Below are 17122 nucleotides of genomic sequence, written 5' to 3'. Positions count from 1 at the left end.
CATGCAGACATAATTTAAGATTCTGTTGGATTTTGTAAAAGTATCTTGTTCATCAATATTATTATACACACTGAGATGAAAGGTGCCTGAAATCAGAAATAATGATCACCAGTGATTTGCTTGACAGCCAATCCAAGGTCTCACTTCTGTTCTCATCCTGTCTGGCTTCTCAGCAAGAGTAGACCAGTGTGTTTCCATTATTCCCACCTCTGCACAGGACATGCTCCACTGGCTACCTGGCCTGCAGGCTTTCCACAAAGATTCTTTACATTGGAATTCTGTTGTAAATCACCAGGTACCCTGCGATCTATTTTTGTTCCTTGTATACTTCCACTGGGGAAATCTCTTATGTCAGAGTATGCTCAGAAGCACTGACTAGTGCAAAATGTCCAGGCTTTGGGATCAAATATATCTGGACCTTAGTCCTCACTATGTACATCAGATATGTAACCTAGGATAAAAGTCTATGCCTTTAAGTGTAAGTTTCATCTGTAAAATAGAGGTGATAATATCCACATTCGAATGTATTTATGTTCTATTGCTACCACAACAATCTGCATGAAGTCCGCAACTTAAACTGACATCCATTTGTTAATTCATTCTTTCCATTGGTCAGGCCATCAGGAACAGCGTGGTTCACTGGGTTTCTCTGCGTGGTATCTCATAAGCATGATGAGATGGCAGTTGCTGTGGTGGCAATACTGTGTTTCAAATTAGAGGCTGTGTGTGCTTGTGTGCTTGTATGTGTGTGTGTGTGTGTGTGTGTGTGTGTGTGTGTAATCCTCTTTCAAATTCATTAAAGAAGTTGACAGAATTCAGTTCCTTTCCATCTTTCCATGTGGCTCTCTATCTTCACCATAGAAATATTGGAGTTCTCATTGCTCCGTTTCTCTAACTTTCTTTTGTGTTCTCAGCCGGGGCTGAACGGACTCACATGACTGTATGGGGCTACAAGGATTATATTTCTATTCTATAGTCAGGTGTTAGTAATTTTTATTACACTTGGAAAATCACTTTTGTTGTGTAATATATTCTTGAGAAGGAAACCAGGAGGTAATGCTATTGTGCCCCCAAATCTACTCAACATAAAGGATTATCATGAAAAACAAATAAATACATGTGCTAATCATCATGGTGCAAGATACATAACATAATCTGAATAGAATTTTACCTTTCCTTTGTCACACTGTACAACACATGCACAGCAAACACTTGGGATACCTCTCTTCTTAAGAGGGTGGCTAGATCTGTTAAGATGAAGCATAATATTTTTATCATAATTAAAAATCAATCTTATCCTAAACTTTACTGCCCTTCCCTGGGTTCTTGCATGATGCATTTGTATGCTGAATTCCTAGCTCCTGCTTTAACCTGGGATTTATAATGATCTGGGTAGTTTTCAGCCATCTTAGAGAAGATGAAATGAAACTTATATAATTTCTAGTTTAGAGAATTTCCAGTGTAAAGTAAATGTTAGGGGAAATTTTTTACTTTACCTTCCTAATAAACTCAGATATTTCAGAGTAAGTCATGGCCAGCACATATACCAGGTTTATATTAATCAGAGACAATCATCTCTATTTTTTACTTCAACCTATTGATATAAAGCAACTCTAGAATACTCTTAAAACAAATAGGAACCATAGTACAATAAACAACCCATATGAGTAGCTGTTAGGCATCTTTTCATTTTGCATATTCAAGTTGGAGAGCAGTTAGGGTTATCATCTTCTCTCTTGAATCAGCTTCTCCATTAATGTTGAGAGCACATCCTGTTCTCAGATTTAAGATCAACCAGATACTCCAACTTCAGTGATAGCAATTTTTAGTCGTAGTACTAAGAATAAAGAAAACAAATATGATTCTCCAGAGTAAAGAAACATTGAATGTCTCCACTTTATGTCATCCCACGGAGCTAGTGTAAGCTAGAGAGACTATAAGAGGAAATTAAATCACGGGTAGAGACAATATATTTTATATCATGCATCCTCCTACCCAGCCAGTACAATGGTGATGGCTCTCTTTCTGCACTCCGTGAACATTTCTCTCAGCTATACAAACTCTCTATACAGTTGCAGAGTACCTGTCACAGCCAGATTAAATTTGTGCCACTTGTTAGTAAGATGATACCCTTGGTTGGTTGCTTGAATCCTATAGTTTGAATCCTATAGTAATTTTTATTACACTTGGAAAATCCCTTTTGTTGTGTAATATATTCTTGAGAAGGAAACCAGGAGGTAAGGCTATTGTGCCCCAAAATCTACTCAACATAAAGGATTATCATGAAAAACAAATTTACTCTGTTTCTTTACTCTGGAGAATCATATTTGTTTTCAGGGGTGAGTTTAAATTGTGCTACAAAGGAAGTTTGGGGGCAAAATTCCATTGGTGTAGATGGAAAGTGCAATGTTATATCGAGTTGTAAAGTATACTTTTTGAATACTTTTTTATTTTAAGAAGAATTAAAAAAGAACAATAGCAAAATGCAACAATAGAGACAAAAACAAAACAAAGCAAAAACAGTAAGAATGCTACAGGGTTTCAGAATAAAATGATAGGAATTAACAGTGGTTGTTACATTACATATTTTTATCTTCATCAAAGTTATTCAGATTACCAGAAGGGAAAATTTATATATGCATACAGGATAGCTGGGATAACTGTACTGCTGATGTCTAATAGTTTATTGAAAGGAACAGTTAATGCTTTATTTTTTATTTTATGACCAATTTTGATGGCTGTATCTGGTAATCTGAAGAACTAATTTGAATACTTTTTAATCTCTCCAAAAATTGTTTTTTTAAAAGGATTATGGAGTTTCAGAGATATAGGATTCTAAATCATTTAATCCAGCTATCTGACTTTAAAAATAATCTGAGACCAAGAGAAGTTAAGCAATGTCTTCAAAGTGGCACAGCTAGATCAAGTCTAATGAACATAAGCACAAAGGGAGTCTCAGGTTATTAACACAATATATGCCACACTTCCTTCAAAGTTTTGCTAAAATTCAATGTGTGAAACTATTTATCTGCACCCACATTAAATAATGCTGATCACACTCACATTGCTGTTTTGAAACTCAGTTACTGATTTTAACCAAGTTGAATTTATGGAATTTTTCATGGAGGATGAAACATACTGGATACATTTTCATAAAGTGGACATATTTTGCTGCTTGGATTTATAAGGAGTGCAAGTTCTCCTTTCTCCCCTGTACATGTTTAACTATAAATGGCTCAAGTGACAGATATTTGCTTCTAGCAACTTCTCCTGGTCCCTGCTCTGAACGCCTAATACATATACTCATTAAATACTGAGGTTTGAGTGATAGGAGTTTTCCCTGGGCCTCCTGCCTAATGATATTAAGACAAAGTTCCCAATTTGTACTGGTGCTGATTTACTGTTCCTGTCTGACCTGTAATGATGGAAAATGCTTTTTCACTATAGTTTAATTAGCCCAGCAATCCTCATAGAAATTAGTCTTTAAAATGTACCAGTAGAGAAAGATTAAGAGTAGCTATAAAGAACACTGCACCAAGACTGGATGATTTTAATAGCATAGCTTTGGTATTAAACACAATCAATAACAAGAATAATCATTTACTATTAGAGGATCACAAGCAGAAGTCCTTAGTCTTTGAGGGCTTACATTCCCTGTCTAAATAATGAAGAATGAGTCCAGAAAATTAGAGGATAATATCAAATTCTGTGACTTTCTTTCACCCCCCAAATGAGAGACCAAATGAAAGTTCTCCTAAGGATGAATGGTATGGTGATAAATATCTTAAAATGAATGAAAAGCTATTTCAAGAAAATGTAGAAAATCCAGTTTATCTACATATGACTAGTCACAGTCTGATTCTCCTAAATCCTATGCAATCAGTAAAATAATCACTGAACAAATATCAGGCATATTTGCTACTTCATGTAGCAAATGTGAATGCATCTAGAATCATAGATAAATCATAGTTACCAACAGGCTTATGAATATCTAAAGTATCAAAGAAGGAAAAATACCATGTATTGAAACCCTGGTGAATTAAACAAATAGTGTCATTTGTTTAGAATTTCAGTGATCTTAAGTGAGATTATTTTAAAAAACAATAAATTATTATCCTTTGAGTTTTCCAGCTTGCCGTACAAGCTTAGGTACTTGGAAGAAAGGAATAATTTCAACAAAATGAAACCAGATCTATGCTTTTCATTAGGCAGTCAAAATATTTTATCAGCAAAATATTTTTTGCCTCTCAAACATTTACCTTTCTTCATAAAATGAGAACTTAGACGCAAAGATTGATGATCACACAAACAAAAACCGATTTTGTCCGTCTATTAGACCTCTGTGTTAAGGCCTCTAAATACAGACTATTAACATTTCTTCAATGCTAGATTCATCACAATTTTAAGTTTTTATTTTCCAACAAATCTGTAAGTCAATCATGATATGCATGACATCTTACTTTTTTGTTGCTGTGACAAAATACTTGATTCCTAGAAGTTGAAGAAGGAAAGCTTTACTTTCTTTCACAGTTTGTAGTGCTTACAGTCCTCAGTCAGCAGCTCCAAAGCAGAGCAGCATGGCAGAAAGGAAACAGTTGATGGTGCGGCAGGCGGGAGGCAGCAAGCCTCCCTTCTTTCCCTTTTTATTCCATGCAGGTTATGAGCCTACGGAAGGGTGCCGCCGATAGCCAGGGTGGGCCTACTCTCCATCACCCACACCCAGAAGAATGCTAAACCAAGTAGTGGACTAATCCAGTATCACACACCCATGAGCCAATATTGCACACACATGTCCAATTACCACCCAAGAGCCCCACCTAGGAGCATGATGCTTTTGAGAAACACCTGCATATAATCCAAAACACTTGAATATAAGAATGAACAAGCCAAATGTCTAAAATTAGGTAAGAAATGTTTTTATCACAATGAAGTAGGTTTTTAATATGTATTTCAGTGCATATGCAGTATACAATTATACATGTATATAGTATAATTTCATCATATCTTTGCCCCCTCTGGTTTTCCCCTGGTTCTTATTTAATGGTCTCCTTAGAAAGACCTTTTTTTAAAGCTGTATGAATATTTCAAAAGTGATATGAAATCTAAGAAGAAACAGTGATTAATAGTTCTTCATGTTCTTTAACCATACTAACTAGAAAAAACTCTATGAAGACCTAGAAATGAGTAAATTATTTAACGGACTAAACCGTACATACATATCAGAAGGCAAATCAATTTTGAATCTTTATTTCAGAAAGGTGTGGTCACTGTGTATCAGTAGCAAAGGTATAATGAAGAAGTGGGAAAATAAAACATCTAATGCAGTTGCATTTTTGTCTCTCTCTCTTTTTTTTTTTTTTTTTTTTTTTTTTTTTTTTTTTTTGTACCAGGGATCAAAATGAGGACCTTGCACTTGCCAGGAAGGTACTTCTGGATTTTTAAATTGCAAGACTAAATAATTATTTTTAGTCTGAGAATCATATATACAGCCTACTATGGAGAGCAATGCTTTTCAGAAATCATTTCAGCCCATAACATTTTATAATTTATTTTGGCATATCTTTATTTTACAATAAGTTTTTTTACTTCTTTAACTTCTTTATTTAATAAAAAACATTAGAAATGATACAGAATTTTACAACATAAGATGTTAGAAATTCAATAATGATTGTTATATTGCATATGGTTTTCACAGTAGTTGTTCAGATTACCAGATATAAGCATGCAAAATTGTTCAAAACACTTAAGCATTAAATGTTCCTTTCCATAAACCAACAGATATTAGTAGTACAACTACCTTAGCTACCTTTTTGCATGTGTATGTGTGTGTGTGTGTGTGTGTGTATTTCTCTTCCTTTTTTCTTTCTTTTCTACTGTCCCTCATCACAGTTTTTCTTTCCTTTTGAGAAGTTTCTTTCCCTTTCACAATATCTATTATACTTTTCAGATTTTATTTACTCTTTCAGGTTCTTACACTAGGGAGACAATACAATGTTTATATATGTGGGCCTGATTTATTTCACTTATGAATATAATCTCTAGTTGAACCCATTTATCTATAAAAGCCTTGAGGTTATCTTTCTTTATAGCTAAGTAATAATTCAAAACCATTGATCTTTCTAGAAATACAAATTAAAACAACACTGAGATTCTGTCTCACCCCAGCTACCATCAAAAAATCAACCAAAACAAATGCTGGAGGGTCTGTGGGGAAAGGGTACCCTTATCCACAGTTGGTGGCAGTGTAGACTGGTGCAACCATTGTGGAGATCAACGTGGACATTCCTCAAAAAACTAGGACTAGAGGTCCCACTCCACCCAGCTGTTCCCCTTCTGGGTATTTTTACAGACAAACTGAAAACAGTAATCTATGTGCACCCATGTTTATAGCAGTGCAATTTGTCATAGCTAAATCTTGGAAGTAATCCAAATACCCATCAGCTGAGGAACGGATACATTTTTTTATAAAGGAAAGAATATTATGGTGCTTAAAATTCTCCACTTGAAACAAAAGGTCAGGCAGCTAATAATATTAAAAAATAATATGTATATTTTATAAAACAATTTGCTCATCCTACCGTCTCTGAAATCCTTTTATTTTACAGAAGAGAAAAATTGAGACTTTTTTTGCTGACTTATATCATATTTCTCTTGAGAAAATAAAAAGTTTCCACAGATTTTCACAATATTGCACATTTACTTATCCACTAGTAACTTCCCTCATTCTCTTCCTTCCTATAAATGAGCCCATATTGCTGTCTAAAGAGATGTTCTCTATTTGCAAAGCAAATCCTCTTCTTCATCACGAAGATAATTACCTTGTCCAAGCATTTGTTTTCTCTCAACCATATCCTTGATTTATTTAATTTCTAGGAGTACATTTCCTTCAGCACACACAAAAAACAAACAAGATGTAATTTCTCCCATCTAAAACAAAACAAACAAACCACGATCCATAACATTCAGTTATCCATAGGAAGACAAATTCCTTGAAGAGATGTTTATATTTGCTATCTCTTATCACGCTGCAGACAGCTGCTGGTGCGTGGGAGACTGAGGCAGGGGGATCTGAAGTTTGAAACCAGCTATCTCCAACTTCTCTCCTCCTATATTGTCTTAGCCACTTAAACTTTCATCTCAAGTATCGCACCAAACATCGCTGCCATGATCTACAGAGATCTTTTGAGTAGATATCTAACTTTCTTTCTGCGTGCATATTAAGAGACAAAGATATGGAATATATTCAGTACAATAAGTGTTGGAAGGTCAAATGTTGAATCTTATTAAATTTCATAAGGAATATTTAGAACTTTTCATAAAAAATAAACTATATACTTAAAAGCATATAGTTTAAATCATTATTTTAATTTTAGACATATTATTGACGTTAATCTTATTTATCCAAATAGTTACAGAATTTTCATCTATAAAATGGAGATATTGTTTATTTCACAAGATTACTGAATTATAAACAAACATGTGAAATTCTAAATTTTCAAATGTTTCATATTAATATACATATATAATTACATAATATTAATGCTATTAATATATGTTTAGCAATATATTTTAATTATTTTATGTAGGATATTATACCACATTAACAATATTCCTCATAAAATAATTTCACAATCATGAGAACACAACTACCCCAATCATAGTTGAAAGTGTAAGGAAATTTAAATATAAAGACAATACAACGAGGAATTGTGGTGCACACTTAGGATCCTATTTGGGAAGTAGAGAAGAATAAAGATTGCAGTTGGGTTCAATTCCCAGTACCTCAGAAGAAAAGAAAAAAGAAACACAAATTTAATTTAGTTGCTCTCAGATAGAACAAGACTAATTTTGCTTATATATTCTTAAAATACAACCAAGTAGTCATGAGTTGTGCCCCTGGGCATAATCACTCCCTTGCTGGAGCAATGACCAGTGGAAGCCCCAGGCCAGGTATATGTGCATCATACCATGTTGAGCTACTGGAGTGCTCCCACCTCTAAGTTGCCCTTGCAGAAAGGACTCCCAGAACCCACCTAGCAATGCTCCATGCTCAGGGATATTAAAGCTGAGGAAGAGAAAGAGAGACTACACTGTATGTCTAAATGAAATGAAAGAAACCATGGTCTACTAGAGCAACATCAGAGGCAAAAAAAAAAAAAGCAAACTTCAGGAGGAATTCATTTATGCTGAAGGCCACCTTATAAAACACATACAGGCAATTAATATGCCACATGTACAAATATCCATGTAGGGATGCAAAAAATATCCCAGACAACATGATCCTGTAATGCAATATAATAACTCTTTAGGAACAGACAGAAAAGAGTGTAATACTGATAAAAGCCCTGTTTGACAATGAATTTAAAACAATGATTCTAAGGAAATGTAGTAACACAGGACAACAATTAATTTCTGAAATTAGAAAACAATTGAAGATAGAACTAGAAATGCAGTAAAGAAAAAGGGATAATGATGAAGAACCATATAGAAATATTGGAAATGAACTCAGTAAATTAAATAAAGAATAGAGTTCAGAGTCTAAAAGACAGAAAAAGTTAACCAGAAGAAACAATTTTGAAATATGAAAATAGGCTTTTTAAATACACCATTCAGACAAAAAAGAAAATAAAGAATGAATAATGCCTCAGGGTCATTTGGAGCATTAAATGAACAAATAAGTATTTAACGGATGGACGTTCCCAGAATCAATTGGAAGAGAAAGATATACAATAATAACTCATCAATGAAATAATAACTGAAAATATCCTTTATCTTGGGAAACATATGAACATCATGGTATATGCAAACCAAAGGACACAAATTGATTTAAATGAGCCACCACTGTGCTACATTATTGTCCACCTGTCAAAAGTGCAAAATGGGGAGAGCATTCTAAAAATAGCAAAAAAAAAAAGCACCAAGTCATATTTAAGGGAATCGCCATTAATTTAATTACAGAAACTTTACAGACCAAAAGGGAATGAGATAATATATTCAATCACATTAGCCATAAAGGCAGACATAGTCTGAAAGTGTAAAAGATATCCTATACAAAGAGAAACCTATAGGAAGCAATAATATCAAAATTTATATTAGATAGCATAGACTTTACATTAACAGTTCTTAAGAGAAAAATAGCACTACATGATGGTCAAATCAACAAGAGGAAGTAATTATCTCAAGTACATTCATATGCAGTGCTGAAATTCATATTATATGAAACAAACATTAGAACTGAAAGGAAGAGATAAACTCCAGTACAATAATAGTTGGGCACTTTGACAACCCCATTTGATCAATGGACAAATAATCCAGAGAAAACTATCAACAAAGAGACAGTGTAGTTATGTTTTAAACTAGAGGGCCTAACAGACATTTTAAAAATTCTGTCAACTGTTGGCAAAATTCATATTTTTCACCTCAATGCATGAAACATTCTCCATGATAAACTGTGGATTGACCTACAAAACAAAAACTCAATTAATTCAAACAATTGAAATGCTATCATTTATCTTCTCTCATGTCAATGGAATAAAAACTAGAAATCACAACAAAAAAGAACTGTAGAAATTGTACCAACACAGAATAACAAAATAGAATGCTCTTGATTGACCAACTGTCAGTGAAAAAATCAAAAGGGAAATTAAAATATTTCCTGGAACAAATGAAAATGGAAGTACAACATACAAAAATGTACTGGACACAGCCAAAGTGGTACTAAAAGTAAAGCCTACAGCAGTACACACCTAAATTGGAAAAGATAAAAATTTTAAACGAACCCAACTATGTAACTTAAGGAATTAAAAAATCCAGAATAAGGAAATTCCAAAATAAATGTAAAGAAAGAAATAATAAAGAATTAAGCAAAAATAAGTGCAAAAGACTCTAAAAATACAGTAGATGAATAATATGAGGTGATTTTAAAAACTGAAATGTATAAATTGTTAGCCAAGGTAATCAAAACCAAAATCGAAAGGATCTGAATAAATACAATGAGAGATAAAAGGCAACCTTATAACTGATAATCCAACAATACAAAGTTGCATTAAAGATTATTATAAATAATGACAGAACCCATCAAAAATGTACACATACTTCAGGAAAAGAAAGCTTGTATAAATATTTTAACACTAAATTTATTGAGATATCATGATATTAGTACAAGTTATCTTAGGCCATTACAATTACAAAATGTGTTCAAAAGGATGGCCATTAACTTCCATACCTTTATTAGTATGGAGATTTTCTGCGTGGGTGACCTTGGTCACTGAGATTGCTGTGCATGCATTTTCAATTTATTTTTTAAGGGTTGGCAGTGTAGTGAGTTTTCTGCCACGTATGACAACCTCGAGGGTTTCCTATATGAGGGACAAAACATCTGTGGAAAAGACATGCTATTTTTATTTTCCTGAAGTGTATATACAGTTTTGGTGGACTCTGTATATGCAGTAGATAGAAGATAGATAGACGATAGATACGTAGGTGATAGATGATTGATAGATAGACAGACAGACAGACAAAGTCAGTAGACTCTACTTCTCACTATATGCAAAATCAATTCAAAATGTAACAAGGACCTAAATGTGAGACCCAAAACTTTGAAACTACAAGAAGAAAATATAAGGAAATTATTTAAAGACATTAGGATAAGTAAAGATTGTGTATAAGACTTTAAAAACACAGAAATTAAAAAAGAAACTAGGCCAATAAGATAATATCAAACTAAGCATTTCTTGCATCACAAAGTAAACAATCAGCAGAGTCAAAATATAATTTATAGAATGGGAGAAAATATTTGCAAACTAATCATTTGATGAAAGAACTATAACCAGAATATGGAAGGAACTGAAAAACAGTGCAAAAAATTCTATTTAAAAATGAGCAAAAGATCTAAGCAGACATTTCTCAAAAGATGCTATATAAATAGCTAGCAAGTGTATGAAAAAAAACTCCTTGAGCAATTTTTTGAGACGTTTCAAAATAAAAAAAATTAAAGGGGGCAGGGTTGTGTGTTCTGAGACAGAGAGGAAGAGAGTGAGAGAGAGAGGGAGAGAGGAAAAGGAGTAGGACAAGGAGAGGAAGAAGAAGAAGAGGAAGAAGAAGAGGAGGAGGAGGAATTCGAGGAGGATGTGAGGAAGGGAGGAAGAAGAGGGGGAGGAAAAGAAAGAAGGGAGAAAAACAAAAAGGACCAAAGGGAGCAGAGGGAAGGAAGGGAGAAGGGAAAGAGCTAGCTCAAAGTCACTAATCATCAGAAAAATACAAATCAATACCATAATGTGGAACATCTCACCTCAGTTAAAACAGCTTTTACAAAAAGGGCAAAAGAAAATAAATGGTGCAACATTGCTGAGAAAGGGAACTTATACATTGTTGGTGGGTCTGAAAAAAATATAGACATGCAGGAAAGAGTTTGGAAATCCCTCAAAACAACTTAAAATAAAACTCACATGCCTCAGTATTCTAACTACTGTTTGTATAAACAATAAAAATGAAGTCATTATACCAATGAGACACATGGAGGCCCAGTTAACAGCAGCACTCTCCACAATAGCAGAAATGTGCAATCAATGAAAATGTCCCTTGATAGATGAATAAACAAAAAGGATGTGTCCTATTTACAATGGGATATTATTCAGCCATCAAACAGGATGAAATCCTGTCATTTGCAGAAACATGGATGGACCAGTAGAACGTGATGTAAAGGGAAACAAGTTAGACATGGAAAAGCATATATCACATTTTTTTTATCCATTTGTGGAAACTAAAAAAATTGATCACATACAAGTAGAGAGTAGAACAGAGGCATTCAGAGGATAAGGAAGGGAAAAGGGAGATGTTGCAGCATGTGTCTAGATGCCCCCAAGCTCCAAGCCTCAATAACTCAAGTGGGGCTTTTCAGAAGTAGCTGAATCTAGAGCATGTGGTGCTGGGATTCGTGTGTGTTGCTGGGACCAAGGCTGTGTGTGCTTCCTAAAGGAGCCACTGATTGATTTGGCATAGTTCTCAGGGTCAGTAATGGGAAGGCTCAACCTGGGTGTGAGTGCTAAGGGCAGGTAGCCTGGACTCTATATAAGGGACAGAAACATGGTTGGTTATAGCTTTCTGCTTGCTACCTTACTGCCTTCCGTCTGTCATGAGCTGTTTCTCTTCTGCAATGCCCCTCTGCCAGGCCACCCTACCTTGGAACTATCCAACTATGAACGAAATCTCTAAACTGTGAGCCATATAAACCTTTCCTCCATTAACGTTGGCTGTCAGGTGTCTTGTCTCAGTAAAGAGAAAAGTAACTAAGACAGATGTGACAGAGTGGGAGAGTAATGGATATCAAAATACAGTTGCAGAGAGAAGTAGCTCTAGTCTTATATAGTACAATAAGTTATGTGGCAGAAATAATGACTTATGCATTTCAAAATAGCTAGATGTTAGGAGTGTGAAGGTTCCCAAAACAGAAAGGACAACATTTGAGAAAGTAGAAATATAATTACCCTGATTTGATCATCATATATTGTGCATGTGGAGATCCTTAACTAAGTACAAATATGTCAATTAAAAATAAAAATAAATGCAGTCAGTTTATGTGGTAGTTTTTTTAAACGATTAGTTATTCGAATTAGGTACTGTATGTGAAGGAGGGAAAGCCCTGGAACCCTCATGTAAGATCTAATTTTCATTAATAATTTCCACCTCTTGAAAGGGACCGTACCAGTGGTGGCGAAGCTATAGCACACATGCCATAGTCAGGTATTTGTTATCAATGAGAGCTCTAAAAGGCTTTCTGTCACTGGGCTCTACTTTCCTAAGCATCTTAGAATATAATACAGGACTAAATTTTATCTCAGAAACTCTCATTATTCCCCCAATATTTTTGAAATTATTTTTCATTCTAAAATGATCAGCTGTATTATCATGCAAAGATTATGGGAGAAATTTTTCTGAATCTCCTGTTAGTATTTGAAGTCCTTCTCATGCTTTCATGTAAACAAACCCCCAATTATATGATCTTGTAGATAATTATGTAGTCCACAGGAGATGCTGGGAAATTATTTCCAAGTATAATATAGACATCTAGCTACTTAACAAATAACCAAAATTTTGACAGCTGGAATCCTTAAGGAAGCACAGGATTATTACAGAAAGTAATGCCTTAATGTTTTGATACTTTTTAATAATGGTAACATGCAGGGGGTTTTTGAAAACTATTTTATGAATGTTTTACTCCTTAGTTGATGACCTTTTCAAATTTCAGAGCTGGGGCTGGGGATTTAGCTCAGCGGCAAAAGCGCCTGACTGGCAAGCGCAAGGTCGTGAGTTCGGTTCCCGGTACCGGAGAAAAACCAAAACCAAAAAAAAAAAAAAAAAAACAAATTTCAGAGCTATCAAGTGCAACCTATCAATTTACTGAGCTCAATTTCTTTCAAAAAAGAATTGTTCAACTTGCCCAAATATAAAGAAAAAATAATTTATCTCCCATACTTACTGGAGAATAGTAAACTTAACTGCTGCTAAGGTTCTGAACTCACTTCTACATCCTGATTTATGTTTGATCTGGGCAAGCAATCCTAAGTAGCTTTATAGAGTCAGGCCTGGAAGTAGTAAAGGTGTAATTGGTAGAAGCAGTGTACAGAGAAATAAAGAAATTTAATTTATGTAAGAAAATGTCAGGGAAAAGCACATGATTCTTATTACTTCACACGGTAGGTTTCCAGTTTTTAATTTTTTCCACAGGAATCTGGAGATAGCGTTTTAGTCAAGTGTTTGACTACAGGAGAGAAAGAAAAATCCATGAACCTTCTTAACCCTGGCCCAAAATGGAACAAGCTGTTTAAAATAATGAAGCATAAAGACTTGGAAATTGTTTCAGAGTTTTTTTTTTTTTTTTTTTTTTTTTTTTTTTGGTTTTTCTCCGGTACCGGGAACCGAACTCACGACCTTGCGCTTGCCAGGCAGGCGCTTTTGCCGCTGAGCTAAATCCCCAGCCCCTCTTTCAGAGTTTTTAAGTTAAAGAAGAAAATCTAGCATGAAAACAATTGTTAAGTAGGCACTGAAAAGTCAATCAGAACTAACTTCTTAAATCAGAATTATACAAGGAATGATTTCATTGAGAGTGAGAAAAGTGTTTTCATTTATTTTCTTCAGTACTCCACAATATTATGTTTTATTGTCAAAAATATTTGATATGAGTCATAATAAAAATTTAAATTAATGAAACACACTTTTACTAAAAACTGACACTGTTGGCAAGATTTTAACTGAAAACCACAAAATTATGTGATCTCACATTATTACAGAACTAAATGACAAAAATGCTTCGATACAGCAAATTTTATATAAAGATATATGAGAAAAATAAACAAATGGATATTACTTCCAGGATATCCCTCATTTTAGCATATGTAGGTTCCTGGAGTCAGCATTACACTTAGAACCTTAGGAGATTTTATAAGTGTCAGTTGCGTGCTGGTACCTGACAGCCACCAAAGCAACAGCAGAAACAGCACATAAGAGTGTACTCTTCTCAAAGCTTTTATGAATCAAAACTAGATTTTCTCATTATAGAGAGAGAAAATATGTCTTCAAAGAAAGGTTTTTATTTTCCCATGCCACCAAGTGCAAATCATTTTATCACTGTTCAACTCTACAGCCAGTGGTGAGATGATCTGACTTGGATTTGTAGAAACATTGTCTCACCTTGACACAGAAGCTGTTCATGAATACTAAAAATGATTCTTGATGGAACCTGAAATTTTTGACGACTTGTAACCTACAATTTCTCTTAGATTCTCACCAAAGACCACATCCTCAAAGGAACTGATGAACACTGATCCTCCGACACAGCCTCTAAACAAATTTGTGCATGGGTCTGCTAACTCCCGTTTGGTTGGACTTTCTTTCTTACTCATATATGAAGAGCCCAATATATAGACAGATAAATGTGGGACCTGATTTGTTAAAAGCAGAGTGAGAAACCAGCATCTACTTTCCTCTGGGAAAGGCTTGAGTCACAGCCATTAAATCTTAAGGACAGGACATCTTTTGTAAAACACAAGAGAACTGAAAAAAAGAGTAAGACAAAATGTTCTAAGTGAATATTAGATAAACGGGATCAAAACAAAAAAAAAAAAAAAAGGAGGGCATAAACATGTCCTCTGATGGGGTCTTCTAGAGCTACGTGCCGAGCTACGTGCCGAGCTACGATGCCGCATCTTCGGTTTGGCCCTGGGCCCAACAGTTCTTGAATGGGAAACCCAAGAAAGCCTTTTTTTCAGGTCCTTGGATTTTGTTGCTGAATAATGGTTTTAGGAAAAGGAAAGAAAAGCAAAACACAAAACTGAAAACAAACAAACATAACAAAAATAAGATAAACATGTTTTATTTTTGCCTGAGTGACTACCTTAATATTTAATTGTTTATATTACATGTCACTTATTTTCATATGTATCTACATCCATATTGTGCTGATATATCCTGATTAAATTATAAGAAGAGATATTCATTTCTCTAAGTTCTAGAGGAGGGGAAGTTCAAGGTCAGTGTTCTGGCATCTAGTGGGGGCCTCCTAGCTGAACCCACACACGAGGGAAGGTGGTAGCGGTAATCCACTGTTCAAAGTCCTTTCAACAGTGCCATTAATGCCTTTGCTAAGGAGGAACCCATCTGACCTACATACTTCCTAAAAGACCTCACCTTACAGCACTGGACATCAAGAACGCAACATTGGAATTTTGGGGAACACATTCATACTACAGCAATGTACAATCTCTACACTAATGATTTGCCAAGTATTAACTGAATTTTAAAACCTTCCTCTATTGTAAAATGTCCTGCTTATTTCATAGATCAAACCTGTAAGTCTCAGAATACCTTAATCTACACTGCTCAGTTTCCCTTAATTTATTGAACATTAATAGTTTTGATTTCTTTGCTTTGAATATTTCTAATTCTTATCCTTTCACATTTTAAGGCATCTTTGCAACAGAACAAGGTATTCTAAGATTCTCTGATTTAAGAAATGGCAGCACAGTGCAGGTGAAGATCAAGGATGCCTCTTTTACAGCCCAAACACACACTGCATCCAAGGAGTCAAATTTTCTGCTGTTGGGCTAGCAAAACTTAAGTTCTCCCTCATTTCTCTGATCCTGAGACTAAGACTAATTTAGCTCTCTCTCCATCCAAAATCCATTGCATTCCCTTCTAATACAAGAAAAGGTTATATGAAATTCAGTCCACCCAGCAGAAGACTTCATTTGACCTTAGAAATGACTTCCCTATAGAATTAATGGGATAAAAGGTGTCAGTTTAAATAGCATCGTAAAAGCATTACATAGTTTACTGATTTGTAAGGAGAACCAGAGAAACAACAGATATTTATTACATAATTCTAGTATATTTTAAAGGATATATGAATGAATATGACATATCAAAATTTACTAATCAATTTTGTTTAATAGGAATACTTCGGAGAGTAATATAATCTGTAGCTTTTTACTGACCTTTAAAAAAATTCACAAGATTACTATGTTCTTCTGATAACAGAATGAGGAACGATATCATATGGCCTGTATCAAAAATTTTTCTCTAAATTTTAGTAAGGATTAGCTAGGTTAATCTTTGTTTGGTTTTTAATATTTATTTTTTGTGGTTTTCTGAAGTTTCTGCAAAAATTTTGTCAGAAAGAAAACTTAAAAGGATAAAATAAGCTCTGAGAAAATAAAAGAAAAACTGAGCATGGTGGCGTAGGTTCATAATGCACTCTGGGAGGCTGAGGCAAGAGGACTACAAATTTGAGCCCTGGCTGGACAATTTCGCAACTTGGAAAAACTGGTCTCAAAACTAAAAAAGAAATAAAAAGTGCTAGGAATGCGGCTCATGGTGAAGGCGTGGAGTTCAAACTATAGTACTGAGAAAAATGTAGAAGAGTAAAAACTCAAACATCAGTTCCAAAGGACTACAGTGTCCAGGCTATGTGACGTAAAATACAATATTCCATGATAACATAGAAAGTGGAACATTTTTATTTTTTACATCAACAATACATATTACACTAAGTTCCAATTTTAATATTTCATATTTGAAAGTATATTTAATTCAACAGGAACTGAATAATTTTATAAATATCCTTGAC

General features: G+C 34.4%; 1 protein-coding gene across 1 annotated transcript in view; it reads right to left on the bottom strand.

The window, feature by feature from the left end:
• Kctd8 (potassium channel tetramerization domain containing 8) overlaps positions 1-17122 on the bottom strand; it is a gene marked incomplete at its 5' end in the record, with an annotated part of 230873 nt that overhangs the window by 79987 nt on the left and 133764 nt on the right.

Source organism: Chinchilla lanigera, unplaced genomic scaffold (genome assembly GCF_000276665.1).
Source record: "Chinchilla lanigera isolate Chin_1 unplaced genomic scaffold, ChiLan1.0 scaffold00042, whole genome shotgun sequence".
In the NCBI taxonomy this organism is placed as follows: domain Eukaryota; kingdom Metazoa; phylum Chordata; class Mammalia; order Rodentia; family Chinchillidae; genus Chinchilla; species Chinchilla lanigera.
The sequence above is the reverse complement of the archived record's forward strand: the minus strand, read 5'-3'. Positions and strand labels throughout refer to the sequence as shown.